Here is a 15,117-nt window from a genome sequence, read left to right as displayed (position 1 = left end):
GTGGTTTTCAAAAATTAAAAGATTTGGTGCTTACCGTCATAGGCAGATAACATAGCCAGTTTTGCTTCATGAATTCCTTTTCCTTTTAATGTGAGAAAAGCCTAGAATAAGGGCAGGAATAAAGTAGGTCCTTAATACTTGTTTGTATTCTTTTCTAAGCGGCCTGCAAAACTAGTAAGAGAATTGAAAACATAGATGTGCTTTGATACATTGCCTAGTATATGGTGTCTGTTTCTCTCTCTGTCTCTTTTTTTTTTTTTTGAGATACAGTCTCGCTCTGTTGCCCAGGCTGAAGTTCAGTGGTGTGATCTCAGCCCACTGCAACCTCTGCCTCCTGGGTTCAAGGAATTCTCCTGCCTCAGCTTCTCAAGTAGGTGGGATTACAGGTATGTATCACCACACCTGGGCAATTTTTGTATTTTGAGTAGAGATGGGGTTTCACGGTGTTGGCCAGGCTAGTCTCAAACTCCTGACCTCAGGTGATCCTCCTACCTCAACCTCCCAGGTAGCTGGGACTACAGGTGCATACCACCATGCCTGGCTAACTTTTAAGTTTTTTGTGGAGATGAGGGTCTTAGTATGTTGCCAGGTTGTTCTTGGACGACTCCTGTGTTGAAGGGATCCTTCCGCCTTGGCCTCCCAAAGTACTGGGGTTACAGGCATGAGCTACCATGCCTGGATTTTGCTCATTTCTGAGCCAAAAATGTACAGTGGTGTTATTGCTATCTGGTGTTGTCTTATTTTCTCTCTGTGATTAATACTTGTCTTGTATTTCAGCTTTCCTTGTGTTTTTTAATGTAAGGCTATAAGACTTGTATATCCTCTCATTGCTTTCTTTTCTTTTCTTTTCTTTTCTTTTTTTTTGAGACGGAGTCTTGCTCTGTTGCCCAGAGTGAAGTGCAGTGGCGTGATCTCGGCTCACTGCCTCAGCCTCCTGACTAGCTAGGATTACAGGCACCCGCCAAGACGCCCAGCTAATTTTTGTATTTTTAGTAGAGACAGGGTTTCACCATGTTTGCCAGGCTGGTCTCAAACTCCTGACCCTGTTATCTGCTCGCCTTGGCCTCCCAAAGTCCTGGGATTATAGGCGAGAGCCACCATGCCTGGCCCATTGCTTTCTTAAATAATCTTCTGCATGTTTAATGTGTTAGATAGTTTATAGATCCACTTTTCTTTTCCTTTCTTTTTTTTTTTTTTCTTTTTTTTGAGACGGAGTTTCACTCTTGTTACCCAGGCTGGAGTGCAATGGCGCAATCTCGGCTCACCACAACCTCCACCTCCTGGGTTCAGGCAATTCTCCTGCCTCAGCCTCCTGAGTAGCTGGGATTACAGGCATGCGCCACCATGCCCAGCTAATTTTTTTTTTGTATTTTTAGTAGAGACAGGGTTTCACCATGTTGACCAGGATGGTCTTGATCTCTTGACCTCGTGATCCACCCGCCTCAGCCTCCCAAAGTGCTGGGATTACAGGCGTGAGCCACTGCGCCTGGCCCCTTTTCCTTTCTTTTATCTTCTTTCCTGTTTATTTTCTTCTTCCTCTTCTTTCCCTTTCCTCTTTTTTTTCCCCTCTTTTTGGTCTTGTTCTTCTCTCTTCTTCCTTCCCCCTTCCTCCTTTTCTTCCTTCTACCTCTTTCCTCTCTCCTCTTTTACTTTTTCTTGTCTTACTTTCCTCTTCCTTCCTTTCCTTTTTAAATCAGGGACCTTCTTCTGGTTACCATCTGCTTGCTCCTGTCTGGGCTGTTTGCTCTTTAGGCTTGGTTTATGGATACTGGAACTTCCCTTCACCATTATCTTGGAGTTTTCTTCTTGCTTATATTGGATTCCCTGTTTTCCTAGCCCCCTACTCCCTTATTTCTTTATATTTAAGAAGGCATATCTTTTGGTATCCTCATAGGAAAAGGTGCATGAGAAATAAAGGTTTTGCATGCTTGATAAAATGGGATTGCTATCTTACCTGATTGTTTGACAGAATACATAGAATTCTTGGTTGGAAATCATTTTCCTTCAGAATTTGAAGATCTTTCTCTACTGCCTGTTAGCTTTCAGCATTACTGTTAGCAAGTCCAATGCAGTTCTGATTTCTTTTTTTTTTTTTGAGATGGAGTTTCACTCTGTCGTCCACACTGGAGTGCAGTGGTGTGATCTCCGCTCACTGCAACCTCTGCGTTGTGGGTTCAGGAGATTCTCCTGCCTCAGCCTCCCAAGTAGCTGGGACTACAGGTGTGCACCACTATGCCCAGCTAATTTTTGTAATTTTAGTAGAGATGGGGGTTTTGCCATATTGGCCAGGCAGATCTCAAACTCCTGGCCTCAGGTGATCCACCTGCTTTGGCCTCCCAATGTGCTGGGATATAGACCTGAGCCACCACACTTGGCTGTACTTCTGATTTTTTTCTTCTTTTTTTCTTTTTGAGACAGTCTTGCTCTGTTGCCCAGGCTGGAGTGCAGTGGTGCGATCTCGGCTCCGGTTCAAGCGATTCTCTTGTCTCAGCCTCCCGAGTAGCTGAGATTACATGCATGCACCACCATGCCTGGGTAATTTTTGTGGTTTTAGTAGAGATGGGGTTTCACCACGTTGGCCAGTCCAGATTCGAATTACTGACCACGAGTGATCCACCCGCCTCAGCCTCACAAAGTTCTGGGATTACAGGTGTGAGCCATGCACCTGGCCTATTCTGATTTCTTTTTAATCATTTGTATGTGGTAGTTCTCTTTGGATTTAGTATTTTTCTCTTTAATCTGGTTAATTCTGATACTTTTCATGATGGTATGCTTTTGTACTAGGTACACAGTGGTCCTTTTGATTTGTTAGCTCATGTTTCAGAATGTTAGTTTAGGGCAGGGAGAAAGTTTTTGAATTATTTCTTTGATAATTTCCTCAGTTCCATTTTGTTTGCCTTTTCTGTATTTTTTTTTTCTTTTTTCTTTTTTCCTTGAGATAAAGTCTCGCTCTGTTGCCGGGACTGGAGTGTAGTGGTGTGATTTCGGCTCACTGCAATCTCTGCCTCCCAGGCTCAAGTGATTCTCCTGTCTCAGCCTCCCGAGTAGCTGGGTTTACAGGTGCCCACCACTATGCCCAGCTAATTTTTTGTATTTTTAGTAGAGGTGGGGTTTCACCATGTTGGCCAGGCTGTTCTCAAACTCCTGAACTTGTGATTTGCCTGCCTTGGGCTCCCAAAGTGCTTGGATTATAGGTGTGAGCCACCAAGCCTGGCTTCTGTATTTTTTTTACACATGGATATTGTATTTTCTAATCTGATCATATAATTTTTTTTATATTTTCTGTTTCAGCTGTATAGCTCTTTTTGCTCTACTTACTGCGGTGATACCTCACTTTCTCTTCCAACCCTTCACTTAAATTTATTCAAGCGATTCTCTGACCTCAGCCTACCAAGTAGCTGGATTACAGGTGCATGCCACCATGGCCGACTACTTTTCTATTTTTAGTAGAGATGGGGTTTCATCATGTTGGTCAGGCTGGTCTCGAACTCCCGACCTCAGGTGATCCCAGAGTGCTGGGATTATAGGTGTGAGCCACTGTGCCCGGCCATACTTTTTATTTCTAAGGACTCTTTTATGATTTCTGGCTGTCCCTTGTTTTTGTAATCTTCTGTTAAAGTTTCTTGGATACAGTTTATTTCAGTTTTAATTGAATTTAATTTTTTTTTCGAGATAGTGTCATGCTTTTGTCACCCAGGCTGGAGTGCAGTGGAGTGATCTTGGCTCACTGCAACCTTTGCCTCCTGGGTTCAAGTAATTCTCCCACCTCAGCCTCTCGAGTAGCTGAGATTACAGGCCCATGCCAGCACACCTGGCTAAGTTTTGTATTTTTAGTAGAGACAGGGTTTTGCCATAGTGGCCAGGCTGGTCTTAAACTTCTGACCTCAGGTGATCCACCCTCTTTGACCTCCCAAAGTGCTAAGATTACAGGTATGAGGCACCATGCCCAGCCGATACAGTTTAATTGGAGGTTTTTGTTTTGTTTCAGTTTTATGAAATTTTCTTCTGCTCCTTGAACTCTTTTCTTTTGTAGTGGTTAGTGACTTTGTGTAAAAATCTGGTGATTCTCAGCCATTGATTCAAATTTAAGACAAATTCCTTTTTTTTTTTTTTTTTTTTTCTTAAGACAGAGTCTTGCTCTGTCGCCAGGCTGAAGTGCAGTGGCGCGATTTTGGCTCACTGCAACCTCCACCTCTCAGGCTCAAGCGATTTTTCTGCTTCAGCCTCCCAAGTAGCTGGGACTATAGGTGTGCACCACCATGCCCAGCTGATTTTTGTATTTTTAGTAGAGACGAGGTTTCACCATGTTGGTCAGGATGGTCTCAATCTCTTGACTTGGTGATCCACCTTGGCCTCGCAAACTGTTGGGATTTCAGGCGTGAGCCACCGCGCCCTGCCCTCCCCGGACCCTCCTCCTTTTTGGGATACGGAGTCTCACTGTGTTGCCCAGGCTGGAGTGCAATGGCATGATCTTGGCTCACTGCAGCCTTTGTCTTGTGAGTTCAAGCGATTCTCCTATCTCCACCTCCTGAGTAGCTGGCACTACAGGCATGCGCCACCACACCTGATTAATTTTTTTGTATTGTTAATAGAGATGGGGTTTTACCATGTTGGCCAGGCTGGTCTCGAGCTCCTGACCTCAAGTAATCTGCCCACTTCAGCCTCCCAAGGTGCTGGGATTACAGGCATGAGCCACCGTGCCCAGCCTCAAATTTAAGACAAATTCCTAATGAGGGGATTGGAAGCTGTGTCTGTGTCAGCATACATTGTTGAGTGATAGACTTCATTATAAGTGATCTAGCGGGGTTCTCCGTTTATTAGGAGATAAATACTCTGATCACGATCACCTGTTTGGGGTTGACAAACCTGGTTACCAATATTCCTTCAGCCAGATGGGTGTTGGAATTTGAGGCTTTAGAATTATACTTCAATAATTCTTGTTTTTCCTCAGCCGCTTCTGGTGTCCCTGAGTCTAGATTTCCTCCACCTACCCTCTCTAAAAATTTAACCTTCGCAGTTTTCTAGGGCAGGGGAGAGCCAGTTACATGGTAGTAAGGGGATTGTTTTGATTGCTTTTCAGATGATAAGCAATTCCTCTTGGTTAGCCCTATCTGAAAACGCCCCTCCTGGATACATAGAACATCACTGCCTGTGCGTCTCCCCACCCCCTGGTGCCTGATAGCTAATGTTCCTCCAGTTTCTGGTGCTCTGGTGCATTGCTTTTGGGCTTGTCTTTCTTACTGCAGCAGCTTTCTTTTTTATATTTATGGCTTTATGCCCTTTATCTGGGTTGTTATTTGGCGTTTCAGGAAAGAGAAGTGGTAGCTTTTTTAAGTGGAATTAACTACTTATGTTTCTGATGTGGTCTTTTTATATTTCTAGCAGGGTCTTGTTTTACCAAGTAGGGTCTTGTTTTATGAAGTACTAGTAAATATATTCTGTCTTCAGTCTATCCTGTTTACTTGTTTCTTTTTCCACTCAACTCACAAACATTTTTGAATCATCTCATGGATTCTGCTTTCCATTTACATTTTTGCCCTTTCGTCTTTTCTTCTTCGCTGGCAAACTTCCTGAAAAAATAAAACTAGTTGATGTATTCACTTCTTCAAATGCCTACTGTGTTGTTATTTTTTCCCTTGTGCCTAATGGTTGAGATATAATTCAGTTATTATAAATAATAGCATATGAAATCTGTATTTGATATAACACTTTCATCATGGACACTGTCCATTTTGTTCTTCAGTGACTCTTAACATAAAAGATCCATGTACAAGAAGTTTTTTTAATAATAAAGCATCAGGAAAATTATCTCCCTTGAGTATCTGGTATATTTCCTCCTTTTCGATAGATCTGTGAAATACATTCTGTTTATCTTTTTGTCCTGGTTACCAGGCAGCCTAGAACGAAATCTGGTCTTTAGTTATATCAGCTGTATTAATATCATTATTAGTATATTTGTTCCCTCTTTCTCCTTCCATGGGGTTTAGGACTTCACCTCTTATCTCTGTTTCTCTGCGTGTTGATTTCATTCTCTCACACTACAGACTCTACTTCATGAGGCTGGAACCATGACTGCTGGCAGCTCTTGTTTCCAGCCCCTTCTACCAGAAGAAGGGGTACTCTTGAAGAATCCTGGAAAGGACTCTGATTGGCCTGTCTTGGATCATGTGCCCACCATCTCTGTGGCTGGAGTGGGGAGGGTACTGTGAATGGCAACCCTCACTAGAACTACATAGTTGGAGTCAGGGGTAAGAGCAGTTTCCATAATGCAGGGGGGTGGGTGCTATTTGTGAAAGAAGGGGGATGCTTATGAAGCAGAAAAACAATAGATGTCTATCATACTAGCTTTTATTGTTTCTTTTTCTTTTTTTTTTTTTTTTTGAGATAGAGTCTCGCTCTGTCGCCCGGGCTGGAGTGCGATAGCACGATCTGGGCTCACTGCAACCTCTGCTTCCCTGGTTCTAGCAATTCTTCTGCCTCAGCCTCCCAAGTAGCTGGGATTACATGTGCCCACCACCAGGTCCAGCTAATAATTTGTATTTTCAATAGAGACAGGGTTTTGCCATGTTGGCCATGCTGGTCTCAAACTACTGACCTCAGGCGATCTACCCACCTCAGCCTCCCAAAGTGCTGGGATTACAGGCATCAACCACCATGGCCGGCCTTATTTTTCTTTTTTTAATTGTTATAATACTTGTCCTTTGTTGTAGACTGCCTCAAATCCTTTTCTAAAAATTTTAGGTGTACGTACATTAAATATCCTAAAATAACAAATTACTATTCATTCACTCTTCAGGGCTGCAATGAGCTATGATCCTGCCACCGTACTCCAGCCTGGGTGACAGAGTGAGACCCTATTTCTAAGAAAAAAAAATCAAAGAGATCATGGGCTTTGGAGTCATATGAACTAAATTTATGACTGAGCAAATTTCTTATCTTTTTTTTTAAAATTTTTAATAAAAGAATAGAGGTGGGATTTCGCTACATTGCCCAGGCTGGTCTTGAACCCCTGGCCTTAAACGATCCTCCCTTCTTGGCCTCCCAAGATGCTGGGATTACAGGCATGAGTCGTTGTGTCCAGCCTCTTTTCAAACAATTTCTAATTTTTAAAACTTTGAATAGAGACATCTATTTGTTTTGACACTATTCCTCTCAGTTCTACAGTGGCACTGTCATAAATCAGCTATTAATATTTGTATGGATTTCTATCTGGACTTTGTGTTCTTTTTATGTGTCTTTGTGCAAGAACCACAGTTTTAAAATTAGCTTCATATTAATAATAACTCTGTATGCAAGGTATCAGATAGAATTAGTCCTTCTATACTGTGTTCCTTTTTGTTGTTGTTTTAAATATCTTGCCACTTATTAGCTCTTTGCATTTGATAAACATTTTGGACCATAATGTTCCACAAAAAAGTTGCTAGTGTTTTATTTGAGTTTGCATTGATTATGTATATCAATTCGGGGAGAATGGGCATCTTTTTATTTTTTTTTCTGAGTTGGAGTTTCCTTGCTCTTGTTGCCCCAGCCTGGAGTGCAGTGGCATGATCTTGGGTTACTGCAACCTCTGCCTTCCAGTTTCAAGCTATTCTACTGCCTCAGCCTCCTGAGTAGCTGGGATTACAGGCGCCTGCCACCATGCCTGGCTAATTTTTGTATTTTTAGTAGAGACAGCATTTTCACCATGTTGGCCAGGCTGGTCTTGAACCCTGACCTCATCGTGATCTGCCTGTCTCAACCTCCCAAAGTGCTGGGATTTCAGGCGTGAGCCACTGTGCCTGGCTATATATGTATGTATGTATGTATGTATGTATGTATGACAGAGTCTTGCTGTGTTGCCCGGGCTGGAATGCAGTGGCTCAATCTCCGCTCACTGTAACCTCTGACTCCCGGGTTCAAGTGATTCTCCTGCCTCAGCCTCCCTCTACTAAAATTACAATGATTAGCTGGGCCTGATGGGACTACAGGCGCCTGCCACCACGCCTGGCTAATCTTTGTATTTTTAGTAGAGACAGGGTTTCACTATGTTAGCCAGGCTGTTCTCAAACTCCTGACCTCGTGATCCGCCTGTCTTGGCCCTCCCAAAGTGTTGGTATTACAGGAATGAGCCACTGTGCCCAGGGAGAATAGCTATCTTCATAGTTCTGAATTTTTCAATCCATGGATATGGTAATCTACTCAGATTTTCTTTATTTATTGTGGTAAAATATGCATAATACAAGATACACCATTTGACCATTTTTAGGTATGCAATTCAGTAAGTACATTCACAGTGTTTTATAACCATCAGCAGTATGTATTTCCAGAATTTTTTTCATCCCAAAGAGAAATTCTGTACCCCGTAAGCATAACTTTGCATTTCATCCTCTCCATAGCCCCTGGTAACTTCTGTTTCTTTCAAGTTGACTAGTTTAGATACCTCATGTAAGTGGAATCTTATTTGTTCTTTTGTATGTAGCTTATTTCACTTTGAATGTTTTCAAGGTTCATCTATGTTGTAGCATGTATCAGAATTTGAATCTTGTTTATAACTGAGTAGTACATAATCCGTTGTATGTGTGTACCGTATTTTGTTTATCCATTCATCTGTTGATGGAAACTTGGGTTGTTTCCACCTTTTGGCTATTGTGAATAATGCTGTGCTGAATATTGGTATTCTAGCATCTCTTTGAATCTTTTTTTTTTCTTTTTTTATTTGGGTATACATTAGGAATGAAGTTGCTGGTTCATATGGTAATTCTGTTTGGTCTTTTGAGGAACTGCAAACTGGTTTTCACAGAGACTTCAGCATTTTGTATTCTTACCACTAATGCATGAAGGTTCAATTTTTTTTGACTCAGTCTTTTTCAGTTTTCTTGAACTCTTGTTATTTTCTGTTTTTTTTTTTTTTTTTTCTTTTTTCTGTTGTTGTTACTGTTTTTGAGACAGGGTCTTGTTCTGTCACTCAGGCTTGAAGTGCAGTGGCTTGAACATGGCTCACTGCAGCCTCAATCTCCTGGGATCAAGCAATTGTCCCACCTCAGCCTCCTGTGTAGCTGGGACCACAGGCGCACACCACCACCAACGCCACCTAATTTCATTGATTTTTATAGAGAGGTATTCTCACTATGTTGTCCAGGCTGGTCTTGCACTTCTGGACTAAAACAATCCTCCTGCCTCAGCCTCCTTAAAGTGTTAGGATTACAAATGTGAGCCATGGCACCTGGTTTATTTTCTGGTTTTTTTTTTTGATGGTAGCCAAGCTAATGATGTAAAGTGGTATCTTGTAGTTTTGAGTTGCATTTTCCCAGTGATTAGTGATAGAAGCATCTTTTCATCTGCTTGTTGGCCATTTGTTTGTATTCACTGGAGAAATATCTATTCAGGTCCTTTGCCCACTTTGACTTTTTGCTGTTGAAATAACAGTATTATTTATCTTGTTCTAGATCCTAGACCCAATATCTAATTGTAAATTCCAGACCATTCTTAGATAAATGATTTGTAAGTATTTTCTTCCATTCTATGTGCTGTCTTTTCACTCTGTTGATAATCATGTCCTTTCATGCACAGAGGTTTTAATTGTGATGAATCTTTTTTTAGTTTTTTTTTTTTGAGATGGAGTTTCACTCTTGTTACCCAGGCTGGAGTGCAATGGCGCAATCTTGGCTCACCGCAAACTCCGCCTCCTGGGTTCAGGCAATTCTCCTGCCTCAGCCTCCTGAGTAGCTGGGATTACAGGCGCGTGCCACCATGCCCAGCTAATTTTTGTATTTTTAGTAGAGATAGGATTTCACCTTGTTGACCAGGATGGTCTCGATCTCTTGACCTCGTGATCCACCCACCTCAGCCTCCCAAAGTGCTGGGATTATAGGCGTGAGCCACCTTGCCCAGCCCTCTTTTTTATGTTTTTATTGTCTGTGCCTTTTGTATCATATCCAAGAAATGATTGTCAAATTGACTGCAGTGAAGATTTTCCCCTGTGTTTTCTTCTAAGTGTTTCTATAGTTGTAGCTCTTATGTTTAGGTCTTTGATCCATTCTGAATCAGTTTTTGTGTGCAGTGTAAGTGTCCACCTACATTCTTTTGCATGTATATGTCCAGTTTTCCCAGCATTATTTGTTGAAAAGTTTCTCTTTCGGCCGGGCACGGTGGCTCACGCCTGTAATCCCAGCACTTTGGGAGGCCAAGGCGGGCGAATCACGAGGTCAAGAGATCGAGACCATCCTGGCCAACATGGTGAAACCCCGTCTCTATTAAAATACAAAAAAATTAGCTGGGCGTGGTGGTGCGTGCCTGTAGTCCCAGCTACTCGAGAGGCTGAGGCAGGAGAATTGCTTGAACCCGGGAGGCGGAGGTTGCAGTGAGCCGAGGTTGTGCCACTGCACTCTAGGCTGACGCTTGGTGATGGAGTGAGACTTTGTCTGAAAGAAAAAAGAAAAGTTTCTCTTTCCCATTGAATGATTCTGGCACCTTTGTTGAAAATCACTTCATCGTATGAGCAGGAGTTTACTTCTGAACTCTCTATTCTCTTTCCATGCCGGTAAAACACTGTTTTGATTATTATAGCTTTGTAGTGAGTTTTGAAATGAGTAAGTGTGAGGTCTTCAAATTTAATCTTCCATTTCCAGATTGTTTTGACTATTTGAGGTCTCTTGAGATTCTATATGAATTTTAGAATGTATTGTTTTTATTTCTGCAAAAAACATTCTTGAGATTTTGATAGGAATTTTGTTGAATGAGTAGATTGCTTTGAAATAGTAACATCTTAACAACATTAAGGTGTTAACAGTCCAAGAACATGAATGTCTTTCCATTTATTTATGCTGTCTTCAGTTTATTTCAGTAAAGTTTTGTCATTTTATGTGTACAAGTCTTGCATTTCCTTCATTTCTGACTTATTCATTTACTTATATACTTGTTCTTTTGAGACAGAGTGTTGCTCTGTTGCCCAGGTTTGGAGTACACTGGTGTAATCTCTGCCCACTGCAACCTCTGCCTCCCAGGTTCAAATGATTCTCCTTCCTCAGCCTCCCTAGTAGCCAGGATTACAGGTGTCCCATGCCCTGCTAATTTTTTGTATTTTTATTTATTTATTTATTTAATCTTTATTTTTATATATGTTTTTGAGATGCAGTTTCTCAAAAATTCTTATGCCTCAGGCTCCCGAGTAGCTGGGTTTATAGGCATGTACTACCATGCCCAGCCAATTTTTTTTTTTTTTTTTTGAGACAGAGTCTCGCTCTGTTGCCAGGCTGGAATGCAATGGCGTGGTCTTGGCTTACTGCAACCTTCACCTCATGGGTTCAAGCGATTTTTTTGCCTCAGCCTCCTGTGTAACTGGGATTGCAGGTGCCCACCACCATGCCCAGCTAATTTTTGTATTTTGAGTAGAAATGAGGTTTCACCATGTTGGCCAGGCTGGTCTTGAACTTCTGACCTTGTGATTTGCCCACCTCGACCTACCAAAGTGCTGGGATTATAGTATAGGCATGAGCTACCATGCCTGGTGCTCCATCACCCAGGCTGGAGTGCAATGTTGCAATCTCGGCTCACTGCAACCTCCATCTCCTGGGTTCAGGTGATTCTCCTGCCTCAGCCTTCCAAGTAGCTGGGATTACAGGCAACTGCCACCACGCCCAGCTAATTTTTTTTGTTGTATTTTTAGTAGAGGCAGGGCTTCACCATGTTGGCCAGGCCTGGCCTCAAGTGACCCGCCCTTCTTTCCCTCCCAAAGTACTGGGATTACAAGTGTGAACCACCTCACCAGGCCCCTTTATTAAGCTTAGTACTTTATTCTTTGAGATACTTTTGTAAATGGAATTGTTTCCCTTTTGGGCTGTTCATTATAGGTGTAGAGAAATAAAACTGATTAAAAAAAATTTTTTTTTAAATGGGTCTCACTCTGTCACCTAGGCTGGAGTGCAGTGGCATGATCTTGGCTCACTGCAACCTTTGCCTCCTGGGTTCAAGCAGTTTTTCTTCCTCAGCCTCCTGAGTAGCTGGGATTACAGGCGTCCACCACCATGTCCACCTAATTTTTGTATTTTTATAGTAGAGACGGGGTTTTGCCATATTGGCCAGGCTGATCTCGAACTCCTGACCTCAGGTGATCTGACCTCAGGTGATCCACCAGCCTCAGCCTCCCAAAGTGCTGGGATTACATGCGTGAGCCACCACACCCGGCCAAAACTTGTGTGTTGTTTTTATATCCTACTTGTTGAATTCATTTATTATGAGCTCTAAATTTTTTTGTGGATTCTTTCAGAGTTTTCCATGTAAAAGATGTCACCTGAGGACAGAAATAATTTTACTTCTTTCTTTCCACGTTGGATGCTGTTGTATTTCTTTTTCCTACTGAATTGCTGTGGCAAGAAGTTTGGGTTGTATTTTATCTTTGTGTGTGGGGTTTTGTTTTTTTAGAAAAGGTCTGTGCTCTGTCGCCCAGGCTAGAGTGCAGTAGCGCAATCTCGGCTCACTGCAACCTCCACCTCCTGGGCTCAAGCAGTCCTCACACTTAAGGCCCCAAGTAGTGTGAGCCACCGTGCTCAGCTAATGGTTTTTTTTTTTTTTTTTTTTTTTTTCTTGTAGAGATGAGGTTTCACCATCTTGTCCTGGCTGGTCTTGAACTCCTGAGCTCAAGCCATCTGTCTGCCTCAGCCTCCCCAAAGTGCTGGGATTACAGTCATGAGCCATTGGGTCTGGTCTGTAGTACTATTTTGAATAAAAATGGTGAAGCCAGACATTCTTGTCTTGGTCCTTATCTTAGGGGAAAAGATTTCAGTCTGTGGCTCTTAAGTGTGATGTTAGCTGTGGGTTTTTTTCACATAAAGTCTGTTAGGTAGTTCGAGAAGGTCTTTATTTCTCTGTCAATTTTGAAGAATAATTTTGCTGGCTGGAGGATTCTAGGTTGGTGGAACACTTTAAATAAATAAATACAAAGAAACAAGCTAATAATTTCTAACAGTTTAAATATTCAATCTAGCCAGGCACTGTGGCTCATACCTATAGTCCTAGCACTTTAGGGAGGCCAAGGCCAGAGGATTACTTGAGACCAAGAGTTTGAGACCAGACTGGGCAACATAGTGAGACTCTGTCTCTTAAAAAAAAAAAAAAAAAAAGGCCAGGCATGGTGGCTCATGCCTGTAATCCTAGCACTTTGGGAGGCCGAGGTGGGTGGATCACCCGAGGTCAGGAGTTCAAGACCAGCCTGGCCGTCATGGTGAAACCCCATCTTAAAAATAAATAAATAAATAAATAATGTACACTCCACCTCTCTTTGTGTTTGCATTGTTTCTTGATAAGAAGCTCAATCAATGTAATTCTTTTTTTTTCCTTTGAGACAGGGTCCTGCTTTGTTGCCCAGGCTGGCGTACAGTGGCACAATCATAGCTTACTGCAGCCTTGACCTCCTGGGCTCTGGTGATCTCCCATTTCAGCCTCCAAAGTAGCTGGGACTAAAGTGTGCACTACCACACCCAGTTGTTTTTTTTTTTTTTTTAAGATGGAGTCTTGCTCTGTTGCCTGTACTGGAGGGAAGTGGCAATATCTTGGCTCACTGCAACCTCCGCCTCGGGTTCAAGCGATTCGCCTGCCTCAGCCTTCTGAGTAGCTGGGATTATAGGTGTGCACCACCATACCTGGCTAATTTTTGTATTTTGCGTAGAGACGGGGTTTCACCCTGTTGGCCAGGTTGATCTCAAACTCCTGACCTCATGATCCGCCCACCTCGGCCTCCCAGAGTGCTGGGAGGTGTGAGCCACCATGCGCAGCCATGCTTTTTAATTTTTTTGTTGCATGTCAGATATGATATATGTGGTAAGAAGACCTGGGGTAATCAGGCTTTTAATGAAATCATTGAGACAGGTTCCTGGGGCTTCCTATTTCGCCATTTTCCCAGAATCTTCTCCCTTCCTGTTGTCCTTTCATTGCCACACTTCCTTTCTTCCTGCTGCCAGGCTTTGTCATAACCAAAGTATTCTTCATTTTGGTAATTTTGTTATCTCAAGGATGTTATATAAATGAGATGATAGAACTTGTAACTTTCTGGAGGCAGGTGCATGACTCACGCCTGTAATCCCAGCACTTTGGGAGGCTGAAGTGGTGGGTCAGTTGAGGTCAGGAGTTTGAAACCAGCCTGGCCAACATGGTGAATCCCTGTCTTTACTAAAAATACAAAAGCTAGCCAGGTGCGATGGCACGAACATGTAATCCCAGCTGCTCGGGAGGCTAAGAAATGAGAATCGCTTGAACCTGGGTGGTGGAGGTTGCAGTGAGCCGAGATTGTGCCACTGCATTCCACCCTGGGTGACAGAGTGAGACTGTCTAAAAACAAAACAACAAAACATAACTTTCTGGGATTGAGTTTTTTACACTTGGCTTAATGCCTTGGGGATTCCTCCAGGTTGTTGCTTAGTGTTTGTTACAGTTATACTGTGGTTTGTTAACTCACTTATTTGTTGAAAGATAATCTCAGTTATTTCTACTTGTAAGCTATTATGAATAAAAGTGTTATAAACATTGCACAAGTTTTTGTGTGAACATAAGTATTCATTTAGTAATTTTGATAGGTGTGTAGTGATATTGTGTATATTATTATTTTTGAGACAGGGTCTTGCTCTGTTACCTAGGCTTGAAGGGCAGTATCATGATCATGGCTCACTGCTGCCTCAAACTCCCGGGTAGCTAGGACTATGGGCATGTGCCACTACACCCAGCCAGTGTTTTTAAAAATATGGTTTTGTATAGATAGGATCTTGCTATGTTGCTCAGGCTGGTTTTGAACTTCTGAGGTCAAACCATCTTCCAGACTAGTCTCCTAAAGTGCTGGGATTGCAGGCCACTAGGGCCACCTCATTGTGTTTTTAATATGTATTTCCTTAAAGTGGCTAATGATGTTGACCCTCTTTTCAGGTGCTTATTTGGTATCTTTTTTTGTTTGTTTGTTTTAAATATGGCATGCTTTAAGAATTTGCATGTCATCCCTGTGCAGGGAGCATACTAATCTTTTCTGTATCGTTTCAGTTTTGGTATATGTGCTGCTGAGGCAAGCACTGGTACCTTTATATATCCTCTGTTCATTACTTTTGGATATTTTCTTTCTTTCTTTCTTTTTTTTTTTTTGAGACAGAGTCTCTCCAT

General features: G+C 42.3%; 1 protein-coding gene and 1 non-coding gene across 14 annotated transcripts in view; one reads left to right on the top strand and one right to left on the bottom strand.

Moving 5' to 3' along the window:
- The window catches only part of MLLT10 (MLLT10 histone lysine methyltransferase DOT1L cofactor), a 227,379-nt gene that overhangs the window by 23,934 nt on the left and 188,328 nt on the right, over positions 1-15,117 (top strand). The window contains exon 1 of one of the 13 annotated variants that reach the window (XM_064368370.1): positions 6,228-6,248. The exons of the other annotated variants lie outside the window; for them this stretch is intronic. The gene's annotated coding sequence lies outside the window, so the exon portion shown is untranslated. Of the gene's footprint in view, positions 1-6,227; positions 6,249-15,117 lie in introns of those variants that run through there. 13 annotated transcript variants of the gene reach the window in all.
- On the bottom strand, positions 14,924-15,030 carry LOC135271419 (U6 spliceosomal RNA). Its single transcript, XR_010339564.1, has one exon. It is a non-coding gene; the product is annotated as a U6 spliceosomal RNA (small nuclear RNA).

This window comes from Aotus nancymaae, unplaced genomic scaffold (genome assembly GCF_030222135.1).
Source record: "Aotus nancymaae isolate 86718 unplaced genomic scaffold, 86718_ANA_hifiasm-v0.15.2.pri h1tg000077l, whole genome shotgun sequence".
In the NCBI taxonomy this organism is placed as follows: domain Eukaryota; kingdom Metazoa; phylum Chordata; class Mammalia; order Primates; family Aotidae; genus Aotus; species Aotus nancymaae.
This window is presented reverse-complemented; position numbering and strand designations above follow the sequence as displayed.